At 41.0% G+C, this 13,956-nt stretch overlaps 1 protein-coding gene across 7 annotated transcripts in view; it reads right to left on the bottom strand.

Moving 5' to 3' along the window:
• The window catches only part of LRRC4C (leucine rich repeat containing 4C), a 627,695-nt gene that overhangs the window by 91,153 nt on the left and 522,586 nt on the right, over positions 1-13,956 (bottom strand). For 4 of the 7 annotated variants that reach the window (XM_082225094.1, XM_082225096.1, XM_082225095.1 and 1 more), the window contains one exon: positions 6,865-7,037. The exons of the other annotated variants lie outside the window; for them this stretch is intronic. The gene's annotated coding sequence lies outside the window, so the exon portion shown is untranslated. The remainder of the gene's footprint in view (positions 1-6,864; positions 7,038-13,956) is intronic. 7 annotated transcript variants of the gene reach the window in all.

Below are 13,956 nucleotides of genomic sequence, written 5' to 3'. Positions count from 1 at the left end.
GTTTCAGTGATGCCTATTATGTCATATTTAGTTTGCTGTACCAAGAGCTCAAGCTCATCTTGTTTATTTCCCATGCTTTGTGCATTAGTGTACAGACATTGAAGTCCATTAATCATTCCCCTGTGTCTCTTATTTAAGGATTTTTTCCTCCCACCACTAGGTCCGTGTGCTGTTTTCTCCATTTGGTCTATGACATTTGGATGATCATCTTCATTAATTGATAGGCTCCTACCTTCAGGAGCACTGTCTCCCTCCCCCACATTAGTCAGTTTAAAGCCCTCCTGATGAGGTTTCTGAGATTTTTGGCCTTTCCCTGGCTCCTTTCACTTCATCCAGTCCTTAATTAATTTCATTACTTCTAGAAGCAATTTTACAGTGCCTTTCTCACTGCATCCCTCATCCCCCCAAAAGCCAGGTTAACATGACTGGTCTTCAGCATTGTCATATATTACTTTCCATCTCCCTTCACCAAAATGGGTATAACAACACTATGTTATTTTGCAGGGCTTCTATGATCCACACTTGTTTAGCCACAATCCTACCCCCTGCAGTATGGATGCGATAATGATGAACTTTATTTGCACTGGCATTAAGAGAATAATTTTCAAAAGATTTACAAACTCAGAAGAGAACCTTTTTTTGTTTGTTTTTGTTTCTAATCCCAAGTTTAAAAGGTCACAAGCCCCTACCTTTGCTACTACCTGTTGTTGAGTTGACACACTATTCCTCAATCACTGCTACACTAAAATGCTGGATACCTGCTTTGGTTTCAATGGGGCAGCAATCACTTCTCCACTAGGAAAGACTAGAAGAAAAGGATTAGCAATAAGCCAAGAGTCTAGATAATGGAAGTTCCACTTGAGCTTTCTCTTTGTCTAATTGGTTAGCTCTGCTTTCCTAAATGTTAGTCACTGCTATGGCTTCATTCGTTGGTTCAAAACCACTGAAAGGTGGGAGTAGGCTAGTTTCTCTCTCTCTCTCTCTCTCACACACACACACACAGGAATTTGGCCTCATATCTTAGGTTCTACAAATGGTAGAAACACTCCTTTTTAATGAAAGCTGGGAGTTAGGGAATTATGGTTCATCGAAGATTCTGAATTAGAGAAATGTGAGTGATCTCTTGCTTTGGTGTGCATTGGCAGGATGTGCTGGCTGCATTATGTGGCTGTACAGTATTTAATTCAATGGTCCAAATCCTACTTAGTACTTCATATTAAGGCTAACAGTGTGCGTTAGTCATAATGAAGCAACTAACTAGAAAATCATTTCTTGTTTATCTCAACTTTCCACAATAGATTAGTATTCATTTTGAAGAACAAAGGAACGGGGAGGCTTTCCCCACTGTATGTAAAGGCATATGATAATATATTACCCAATTCACATGTGAGAGAGGTGAGCTTTATGATCAATCTGGGATAATGTTGCTGAATAAATTGAAAGCTAAGCATGCATGAACAGGTTTAGTTGTTTTGTTTTTACCACATATGGTTATTAATGTGCTTCATTGCATAATGTAGAAAATGGGGTTAGTACCGAGCCAGATATTTAAAATAAAATGGGAGAAAGCAAGAGTCAAATTAGAATAATAGCTGATACAATAGCTGAAATTAAGATGCATGAAACAAGGCTGATCTTGTGGGGTCAGGGAAAGCCTGGGCAAAAAGATAAGTCTTCCCAAGACATTTGAAGTAAATGACAATTGGTGCCTGATGCATGACAGAGGGAACGGCATTCCGCAGTATGAGGTCAACAGCAGAAAATACCAGTTTTGGGGTCACTGACCTATGATTTTCTGTAGGGTACTGAGCCACAAGTAGAATTTCCACAGATTATCTATGTGAGCTTACAGATCTACACAGGGGCAGGTGATCTTTCAGGTAACCCAGTCTCAAATTTCTCATGACTTTACGTTATGAAGACCTTGAGTATGGTTTGGTGACTGACCATAAGGCAATGTAGTTCCCTCAGCACAAGTGCAATGTTTGTATGTTTAGGTGCTCCACTCAACAACTAGGCCACAGCAATATGTAACCAGCTGCATCTTTTGGATCAAACCTATGGAAATCCCCAAACAAGAGGGTGTTTCCTTTTACTGCTGCTGTTGTCCCCAAAACAGGGAAAGGAGAATTCAGGTACTGTCTTCCCCTTCCCCTCCTCTCCTCTCCACTGCAGCTGCAGCAGCACTCATAGCGGCAGTGGGAAAGAGATCTGCCAATCCTTCCTCCTCTCTTATTTCTCAGTTTTCTCATATGGAGAAATATATATATATATATATATATATATATATATATATATATATATATATATGCAGGTTTTGGTATCTTCGGGTGTCTTCCCGTGTAAGAGTAGGGGTGTCTGGGCGACGTTTCGACGAGGTCTCACTCGTCATCTTCAGGCTGGTGCTTTCGGCTTCTTGTTACTGGAACAGAGCAGAATCTGGTGTTTGAGTTCCTATAAATACTGTTGAGGGGTGTGGTGTATAGCCTCCAACGTTCTGGGCAGAGAGGAAGTTCCTAGATTAGTGTGCCTTTTCTTCTTTTGTTCCTTAATTACTTGAGGGATATCTTGAGTGATTTCATGAGTGATATTCTAATTAAGGAACAAAAGAAGAAAAGGCACACTAATCTAGGAACTTCCTCTCTGCCCAGAACGTTGGAGGCTATACACCACACCCCTCAACAGTATTTATAGGAACTCAAACACCAGATTCTGCTCTGTTCCAGTAACAAGAAGCCGAAAGCACCAGCCTGAAGATGACGAGTGAGACCTCGTCGAAACGTCGCACAGACACCCCTACTCTTACACGGGAAGACACCCGAAGATACCAAAACCTGCATTCCTGTACCCGTGAAAATCTACGAAAGCATATATATATATATATATATATATATATATATATATATATAATTTATATACCACCCTATACCCAAAGGTCCCAAGGTAGTTCACAAAACAGGATGAGGTTTTGGGGAGAAATCTAGAATTTTGAGACTCAGAATTATCCTACCCTTGATTAAAGGAGTTGGAAACTCCTTTCAGATACGCAATGAATATCTATGAAGTAAACACTGTACTCTCTATACTCTCCTGAAGTATTCCTGACCCTTTGAAGATCTACCTAGAGACTCTGCATGCCACATACAAGCATAGAAAGCACTATGGTTGAAAGTGCTCTCTTTAAGTAATTCTAGCTGCTCTGAACACCATGCAATGCATAGAAACTGAAATGTGGAATATATGTTTGGGGAGGGGAACCATGATCAAAGCGACATTCACATTTAAATCCAAACTAAGATGTACAGTGACAATGACATCATTTTATTATTATTATACATCCTTCTTCCATACAGGGAGGCTACTACAGCAGTGGATCATAACAGCTTCCCATTTCCTGCTGGACTCAGCACATTTGCCAGACCTGTTCTACACTAGAGGTTGGTTCAGGAAAACATTAACCTATGGCTGCTAAGAGCAAGGAAATCATTACTGTAAACACATAACGCAATCCCCACAAAGGATGCAGCTAATATCACATGTAAATAATGAGGAAACCTTTATCTATACAGGTGTATGGACCTTCTCCCCTCCCTCTGCTGCCATCTGTTCAGTACGATTGGTGGCAGATGCTTTATTGATGAAACCGCTCTGAGTTTCATCTGTGAACAAACCGTGACTGGTGGGGGTTCTCCCCCGCCCCTGCATCTTTCCCATAACTATAGGTTTTCTGATGGTTTGAAATTTAAGTCTTGCCATTCTGCAGTTCTCCCAGCTGGTTTTGGCTTATATAAGAGCTCAGCTACAGTGCTGCTGAGCAAATTCAAAGAGGTTAGTCTGCTTTCTGGGGCTTAGGAGATAAGCTGCACAATTGTTCAGAGTTCATGGTGTTAACTTTCATGTATAGAACGTGTGGTGGGCGCTTTAACTCAATTAACTAATTGAGTCCGTACTTCAGTGTCCCAGGGTCAGGGACCATTCCTTTCCCCCATCTGTCTGTCTGTTTCTTCTCCTTACAATGAAGCCTAGCCTAGCAATGCCTTTCTACGTAGTCACTGATTAACAGCAGCAGCAACAACCATAATAAATCCAGTGCAAAAGAAAAGCAATGGCAATGGAAGTAGACTTGTGTTTTGGGTCTTCAGCAAGAGAAGTTTATTAGCATATGCACATATGTTTCCACAAGGGCTTGGAGACAAGTCCAGTGCATGAGCTGGGAGATACGTGGAGAGGGGGATTTTGCACAGAAGCACTGTTCTCCTATTAAGAAAGTTCAGAATGGGGGGAGCACTAGTGATTTGGGCTCCATTTTTGTGCCCCTCCCCCCCCACCGCAAGACCAAATAGGTCATCAATATTGGCCAGAGTATTGGGCAGCACAGGTGGCTGATGGGAGTGAAAGGAAAGTGCATAAACTGAGATTAGATGTTGAAAGGCAAATTGGTAAGTCACAGTGGTTGCTGGGATAGTGCAGGTGTTCAGCACAGGAATGCTTGACTGTGCCATTACCTCTGCTTGAGTTGCTGAAAGGAGAACTGAGGCAGTCACAGTTAATCTCAAATAGCCCTTTCACCTCAGTCCTGCTCACATTTGCTACTTCCAACAATAACAGAAGAATCCCAGATGTGTGTTTCCTTGAGCAGAAAATTACACACACACACTTTTTCTTTTTCTTCAAGGGCTGGTACTCAGATTTACTAACTACATGGTACCTGCTCAGAAGTTTGAAATTGCTACATTTCCTCCATAGCTGACACAGAGAATTAGTAATGTTGTGTACAACTGAATGATCATAGGCTTCAGAGAACTTCCCTGCCCGTAAACACACAGACTGAGGTTTCTGTCATCTGAATTCACATTCAGTGACAGGACTAGACTAGACTAGAAAAACTACCCTTCACTGGTTAGGACGTGAGAGGTTTACAAAATACCATTCAATGGGTTCAATAATAAAAAAAAAAACGTTTACAATCTTAACCATTATTTAAAATAATGGTTTTAAATTCATGCCATCATAGCACTACAGCAGAAGGCAACACCCATGACCGAAAACACATCCACCTCTTCCAAAAGCCCCGAGGAAGAGGAAAATCCACAGATGGGTTGCCACCACCAAGAAAGCTCTGCCCTGAATCACTAGTCAATGAGGTTCCCCATCAGAAAAACAGCCTGCTACAAAGGTGGCATGTAGGGAAAGATGGGTCTCTACTGACTTGGGATGGTGTTGCATGCCAGTGTGTTTTTCTGTTGGATTGTGGCTCTTATCACAATTAATGGTTACTTTAAGAATTGAGGCACATCTATCCTATTAAAAGACCTGGACATTCACAATGGGTTTCTGAGATGGACTGCTAAAATTCACATTAATAGGTTGGAGAGAAGACACAACTTTTTTTTGCTTCTTGGGGTTTTCTGACTCCTGCTATGCTTGTCTTTGTACAACACTGTGAAGTTCACTAGTGAAAGGGGGAGCAATGAGTGAGGAGTATTAAGGAGTGGTTTGTGGTCCAGCATATGATAGCCATGTTCAAATATATAAAAGGATGTCACATAGAGGAGGGAGAAAGGTTGTTTTCTGCTGCTCCGGAGAAGCGGACACGGAGCAATGGATCCAAACTACAAGAAAGAAGATTCCACCTAAACATTAGGAAGAACTTCCTGACAGTAAGAGCTGTTCGACAGTGGAATTTGCTGCCAAGGAGTGTGGTGGAGTCTCCTACTTTGGAGGTCTTTAAGCAGAGGCTTGACAACCATATGTCAGGAGTGCTCTGATGGTGTTTCCTGCTTGGCAGGGGGTTGGACTCGATGGCCCTTGTGGTCTCTTCCAACTCTATGATTCTATGATTCTATGTTTAACCTAGTGAATTTATGGGACAGCTTTGCACTTGTCTTACTAACTCCTCAGTTCTGACTGGCTGATTTGAAAACAAGTAAGAGGAAGAAACAAAGAAAAATAATTTCACAAAATAAAATGTTGGATTTTCTAACACATTATGGCAATATTTATGTATTCTTTGTTTCACTTATAACAGGATCTTTAGAGAAATCCATCCTATCATCATCATCATATATGCCTCCATTTTATTTTTATTGTTTTTGCCTTCTTTCAGCAGCTTTCTGCATTCCAACAGGATCTCTAATCCTACAAACTCCAAAACTGAGCTCACATTGACAACCACAAAGAATCACTATCCCAAGAGCTAAAATCACCAAGAATGATAATTCAGGTGGTGGAAACTGCACAAATTAAGAGGTTTTTGTATTACATTTTTTAACCACCATGATCCTAAAGCCCTCTTTATATACAGTACTACACATCCTTATAATTTAAACATAAGTGTTATCATAAAAAATTAGCCTTCATTTGAAAATAAGTCATAAACAAGAGGGTTCATTTAAGCCTGCACTGAGTGTTCCCTCTCCCCAACTGCTAAACACAGTTGGATAAAAATGTAGGACTTCTTTTTTAAAAAAAGAAGCAGATTGTGCATTCCTAGCAGAGATGAGCCTGGTGCTGTTACCACCACCAGAACTTCAATTGCTGAAGAGTCGCACAACTATGAAGCAAAATGAAATAGCCGCTTTATCTTCTTGTGCCATTTCAAAATGTGCCATATTCCTGTCCAGCCAGAAACTCCATGGGGCTTACTTCCAATTCTGTTCACACACAGGATTTGTCTGCAAAACTGGACTTCCGCTATCTTCTTCTGAAGTTGTGGTAAAAGGCTCTGAAGCCAAAAAATCTCGCTCAAGGATTCAATGTATGATCATAAACATTCCTTCACAAAGAGCATTCCTAGACACTGCATTTTTTGCAAAGCAAAAATGGATTTCACATAAATAGTTAAGAGATGGAAAATAAACCTACCAGAATACCTAGTCCATCTTCTGCCCTTCTCCGTTCCTGGCCAATAATGCAGGTGCTCTAGTGGTTAGTCTATCTGCTTGAGTTACACAGACAAAGGACTTCTTTCTTGGGGCCAGCAAAACAGAAGCCAACCCTCTTGTTACAAACTGCCAGTCTTTCTTCATAGTCTCAATCTGTTTAAAATATGAAGAGAATATTTCATTCAGTATTACGTGGGCAGCAGGGACACTGAATGACTGCTGCATTCATTCAAGAAAAGAGGAAGCTGCTATGGAACCCATAGCAGAGCCCCCTCGTGACAAGCGACCTCAATAGCTGTGGTGGCCTTTCAATCAGTGAGATAGCTCTTCACAAGTAAAACCTACCGAAAGGAGGTGGGAGTCAAACAGAACTCAATGGTCTGCAACTCATGGTTTACCAGGAGAAACCTGTCGTCTGAGTATGAGAAATATAGAGGCCATGGAGCTTCTGAGAAAAAAATGGGGGTGCAAAATGACTGCAATTTTTGTCTCATTAAACCCAGCTTGCAGTCGTCTTACTGAAAACTCGAGATGGACAGATCAGCTTAGGTCTGTCCTGTTTCATTTTTGCTGGCACTAACAAATAGGCCTGCTCTGTGTTTGAAGCTTGGAACTGATTTTGGAAAGTTTGCATTTAAACTGCATGCATTATTAACTGCATAATTGTACACATTTCACCCCAAATTCAGATTGTTCAATGGAGAATGACTTCTGTTCCCACCATGGAACTTCCCTTCCCTCTCCTCTCCCCACATGCCCCTGGAGGGGAGAGAGGGAGGGGAAGTTCCATTGCGTGATTGCAAGTTGTCCAGAGGGAACAATGACTTTGTCAGATGCAACCCATAATTTTGAGAGCAATTTTTGCACACCAAAATGGCATTGCAAACTCTGACTGGGTGTTGCATTTCCAACTGCAAGCAAATTCTGGCCCATTGGACTGAGTCAATCTGCTGTAAAAAGCCTACCAAATTCCTCCTCCATCCTTATTGGGAACTGCTTTATTATTTTCAAAGGAGAAAAGTTGTCATGGCAGATCATTGGTGCCCATCTAATCTGAACTGAGCTAGTTTCATACATGGGATTCTCTAACATAGACTCTTCTCTGGGTCTCAAAAAACTCTAGTGGTTTTAGGGTAATGTTAAACCAACACCAATAGTGGAAGAAATATGACTTTCATTAATATGACTTCTGAATTCTCTGTGTCTATAGTATCCAAATGGATATGACCAGACCTACTCCCATTAAAGTCTGTAGAACAAATGTCACAGCATAATTTTCTCAAGACAAGTAATACAGTTTTTTAACAGCTTGTCCAATAGAGGGCAACAGTAGACACATAATTCTGAAAATTCCACCAGTCTATGAGTAGAAATACAACAGTGCTGAAGGTATTTAATTCTTTGTTTTACACACAGCAACTTATGGGAGTTGCAATACTGGGGCATGGTCCCAACTGGTCCCTTCATGTTGGCAGTAGGACTGGATTACTACTGCTTTACCAGTTGTCCCACACAAGAATATTACTTGATTCCAATGGTGTGAGACAAAGGTAAGGTATTGCGGCATATCTGACACCCAAAAGCCCAAGAATCCTGATGTAGGGTCATAGTTCAGTGAAACAACACCTGTTTTTTCTATACTCTGGCTATGACTTTGTCAGATGCCAGACAAGGGGAGCCTTAGGGACATGAAGGTCCTTATGCAAATCTTGTATTTTTGAGCCTTGTAGAGACATAACAGTTATATCCTAATTGTCATTAAACTTTGAGCAAATTAAAGGGGTTTCAGTATTTTATAGAAATTAATATGGGGATGCTTTATATACCACAGGCTGTAACAAAAACTGCTTCTTTACATCAGTGCAGTTGGTGAAGATCCATAGGATTGATCTGTAATACACTTAGGCTTTCCCCTCACACTATATACGCAGTAACTGCTTTACTGTGGAGCACAGTGCACATCTATATAAAGAGTAAAATAGGTATTTTAGTGGTGGTAAAATACAAACATTGCTGTAAAAAATACTTTCCCCCACCATTCTCATGTTGTGTCTGAAGATCCTAAACCAAATTAAACATCACCTTAACCACTAGCCTGGTTCCATTTAACTTTTGGAAGAAACTGAGCTAATAATGTGGTCAGATGAGCAGTTTATGGATGTGTATAAAGGACTGTGGCCTTTTAACACCTCCTAAAAATAAAGCATCACGAAACATGACTAGGTCAATTTCAGTAGGTCTTCAACAACAGTAGCATCAAGGTTTCATTTAGAAATATACATGATGAACTTTCCTCTTTCAGTGCAAGGGAGAGGTGAAGCAGAAGCCATTAAGAAAACAAAACTTAGATCTTGGTCACTACAAACAGCACAGAATACTGCTCTTATACAAAAGAAATGACAGGCTAAGGGGCTGGAAGAAATAAAAACGGTTTGAGAAATGGTCTATAAATACTATAAAAATTTGCAGGGTGCTTAACAGCTAAAAGGTTTGTATTCAACTAAGTCTTGCCCAGTGTAAACCCATTAAAATTAATGAGCCTAAGTTACCTATGACCATTAACTTCAATGGAATTTAATACCACACTAAGGTGAACGGTGCATCAGGGCAAGCATTTTGGCTTGCCAGACCAACTGATTCCCCCTCTTCTCCCCTTCACACTATTCCAGGGGATCTCATGTCCCCTCTAGAGCCAATTCAGGAGGTGTAAAGATGGGGGGGGATCCCCATTGTGCAAGGGGAAGCCCTTTTGACAGCTGAATCCCGCCCAGCATCTCCATATGCCTGAACATCTTTCTGTCTCATTTTGCTTCAGTAGTCTGAGCAAAGTAATCAAAGTATTTATGCAATGAATTCAGCCATTTGTCCCGGTTGATGTGTTTTCATGAAATGATCAGTTATAATATCCAAATATTATTCTTCATTTGTAATGACTTATGAATCATTTGACCAAAAATTACAACTTATGGAGGCTATGCTGGCATTTCTTAGTACAATTATTCATTGTGCATGGTTAGTCACAACCAGGCTTTCGACAGGGCACACTAGATACTTTTCAGAGATGCAGTGAGGGGGGTAGGAATACGCCATATGTTACATTTGTGTCATGGGAGCCACGTGCATAACTTGAGAAGCACCAGCCATATGGGAGGAGCTCAGTTTTACCTCATGTCATTTTTTAACCTTCTAGGTCACACCCACAATGTACATTTAAAGCAGCATTGTACCACTTTAACAACTGAGGTTCATTAATGGTCCTGACTTCACAGAGCTACAGTTTATAGCACCCTAGAAGCCACCAACTGTTAGGGGTAGAGGAACTGTAGTCAGAAGAGGAGGGCACATCCTGTTCACCCAGGACCCACTGCAACAGATATGTCCCCCCAAAACAGTGAACACCTGCATGTTTAACAGTCCTGCAAGACATGAGAGTGTAATGAGTAATCTTGCCTTGCTCCATCTTTAGAAGCTTGGTGAGTTGATGTGCCAACCTGTTGGGAGAGCTCCATTGCTGCTGTGCAGTTTTAAGCACCTTGTCCTGATCTTGGACTACACTTTCATCACTGCCTCTAGCCTAGCTGTGACTTGATACCCAAGGCTGAACTAGTATCTCTTCTCTGTCTCAATAAAGATCTCTTCCTTACTCACAAGTAAAATCCTCTGTTGTGGTGGTCTGGGCTGGAGCCATGGCAGGCTTCAACCTTGAAATGTGTTGTAAAGTTACAAAATGGGTTAAAAAGCATTCCAAACTTTGGAGAATAGGGTATAATCCTAAAGCATTTTCGGTGCAAACTATTCAAGTTCCGGTCAATAGCTTCTAAATTCAGGACATTACTCTTTCCTCAAAGGGACAGTTTTTAATTCAGATGCTCCTGACCATGTTGAGATTCAGGTTACACTATCACTGCAGCTATTCTAAAGTTACAAAAGCAAGAAAAAAAAATCATCACCTTAAGAGCTGGCCTGGTTCACTTTTCCTTCACATTAGAAGGAAACTGAGCTAATGATGTGGTCTAATGAGTGGTTTATGCCTTCTGACAAACCAAATGAGGTTTGTCAGCATAGGCTCTAGGCAGCATGGAACTGCTGCAATTTTACATCTCATTGATTACCAGAATGAGGGTTGCAAAAACATTCATACAGCATCAAATATCCTTCACAGGCCACAGAAATTCAAGCCTTCGCAGAGAAGAAATAAAATGAAGCAACTGGGTAGCACATTGTTTTCTATGTGTATATTGTAGCAAACTGACCTCTATATAAACTAATAATAAAACAATAAGGTAACAAACTACAGAGGCTGAAATTCCATGGGTTACATACATTCCATGGGTTCTGGACTTGGTTACATGTAAACAGGCAGTTCAGGCACCAATGATACACTTGATTTTCATGAAGAGCATCAGAGTGTTTATTGCACAGTCACAGAGAATGTGCACTACACCAACAATTAGGGTATATAAGTAACATTAAAGAGGGATCTACAAAAATACTACTATGATTCTAAGACTTTCATGGTATTCCTGCTATATAAATAGCAATTATTAGTCTTAATTATAATAAAGCAAAATTAACACCCAGGAGTTGATTTTTGGGTGAAAGGACTGTGAGATCAGTTCAGGTTTTGCATTGTAAACCAAATCATATGCTCAGAGTGTTCCCAGAGGCACCCCATTCTTTAATCCTAACTATGGCTTTTGCACCTGGCTCTAGTTGGTAGATATTGAGGTCTTAGCAAAAAAATAAAGTAGAACTGTCAAGCCTGAAGTCTGCCCAAACCTGTCATAAAGTATGCCTCTGAATAAAAATATAAGAACACAGAACTAGCCTGCAGGATTAGGCCCATGGCCCATCTATCACAGAGGCCAACCAAATGTCTGTAGGAAGCCTGCAAGGCGGACCTGTTCTGAACACAACAACACTTGGCCCACCTGTGATATCCAGAAGATAATGAATGCCTTAGGAACACAATTGCTATTGCATTCTTTTAATGGTTATCTCCAGTGTGTTTTTTTTCTGGGGGTATGCAGGGGTATGCATACCCTTAAACATTTTGTGAATCTTTGTACTTGTGTCCGTTTAGTGTATTTATTTTTCCCAAATTGAACTATAAAATGGTGATTTTCTTGAATACAACGTGTGATATTTTATTGTATTTTTGGTTTTTATGGAAGCCGCCCAGAGTGGCTGGGGAGGCCCAGCCAGATGGGCGGGGTATAAATAATAAATTATTATTATTATTATTATTATTATACAAAATGAGTACCCCACAACAATTTTTTTTTTGGAAAAAAGCACTGATTATCTCAATTATTTACCTGTTAAAAAGTAAACTAACTAAGGCTGCAATCCGATAACAACTTGCCAGGGAGTAAGTCCCATTTGACTCAATTCACGCATATGGTTGCTGAGCCACCTGAAATGAAAATTTCTCTTCTGCCACAACATTGCAATAATGCATTTTGTTATTGACCACATCAACTGATATACACAGAAAGGTTCTGTTGAGTTAGGTAGGAGCTGATTTGTAGATTGCATCAAGGGTGTGTGTGCAAAACAACAATGGAATCCAGCCATACATTGGAGGAGCCAACAGAAAACACAGCTACAAGTACTCAAAAGTCTACCACCACCATGGGAAAAAACCTATATGATTCAAGGCTGACAAAGACCAACCTCCCACAATCCAGACCGCCATATGCAAAAACTAAAAACCACTTGACTCAATCAGATGATCTCAGAGACAGACCATTCGTTGTCATCTGTACAACCTATTTATATAACACATGAATTCAGCATTAGAAGATACTCTAGAAAACTATTTTACAGATGGAAGATACTGGGGGGGCTAAGAGGGTCATGGTCTAGAAAGGCAATCCATCTATGACAGAGAACTCAAAACCTTGCAAAGCAGAAGTAAATGAGCCAAGTGCTCAGATCAAGGAGAAGCTCTATGATGGAGACCACTCCAAACAAAGATCAAGTCATTCAAATAAGCATGCCAACTTAATTACTTCTTAGAGGTAATAATTCTATGCCTTGCATAGTAGCCCAGACACGGAATGCCAATAACATATGTTATTATCAGGGAGTAGTTGACTATATGAGCGTCATGACAATTGCTGGAAACTGGGCCATATCAGAGAGGCAATAAACAAAGGTAGTCATCATAGGTGTGGCAACCTCTCACACGGACAAGGCCTTTAGCTTCTTTGCAAGTGTAACTAAATCCAAGGGAAGGGTGCTGATCTAAATTAAAACCTCCAGCAAAAATAGCAACATCCTTTCATTAAGAAGCCCGAGATTGAGCAACATATTTTTTGAGGGAAAAGAAACAGGTATCTTTTTCCTTCAGAAAAGGAAATAATATAAAGATGCATAAAATCAGGGTGCAGATTATAGTGACTATATAGGTCATAATGTACGCAGGTAAACAAATAAAGGGGCAAAAATGAAATCTTGTTTTAACTTTGACATCTGAGGCCTCACCAGCATATGCAGACTTAGGCAGTACAATCAACTGTTGCACTTCAGACTACAGGCAGAGATACATGTAACCCCCCCCCCTTTTTTTTTGCAAGCAGTAAATAAAGATCAGTATATCAGGAACAAGGGACGCGGGTGGCGCTGTGGGCTAAAGCCTCAACGCCTAGGGCTTGCCGATCGAAAGGTCGGCGGTTCGAATCCCCGCGGCGGGGTGCGCTCCCGTTGTTCGGTCCCAGCGCCTGCCCACCTAGCAGTTCGAAAGCACCCCTGGGTGCAAGTAGATAAATAGGTACCGCTTACCAGCGGGAAGGTAAACGGCGTTCCGTGTGCGGCTCTGGCTCGCCAGAGCAGCGATGTCACGCTGGCCACGTGACCCGGAAGTGTCCCCGGACAGCGCTGGCCAAAAAATGTGAGATGGGCGCACAAACCCCACAGTCTGTCAAGACTGGCCCATTCGGGCAGGGGTACCTTTACCTTTACCTTTATATCAGGAACAAGTATCAATGCCCTCTTGTACCAATTGTTTACGAGCAGTGTGCTGTTTGGAGTCACACAGAAAGCACACGAAATGTGACACCGCCACTGC

This window comes from Podarcis vaucheri, assembly GCF_965113315.1.
Source record: "Podarcis vaucheri genome assembly, chromosome: 1".
NCBI classification, from domain to species: domain Eukaryota; kingdom Metazoa; phylum Chordata; class Lepidosauria; order Squamata; family Lacertidae; genus Podarcis; species Podarcis vaucheri.
Note: the sequence above shows the minus strand (reverse complement) of the source record. Positions and strands in the feature narration are given on the sequence as shown.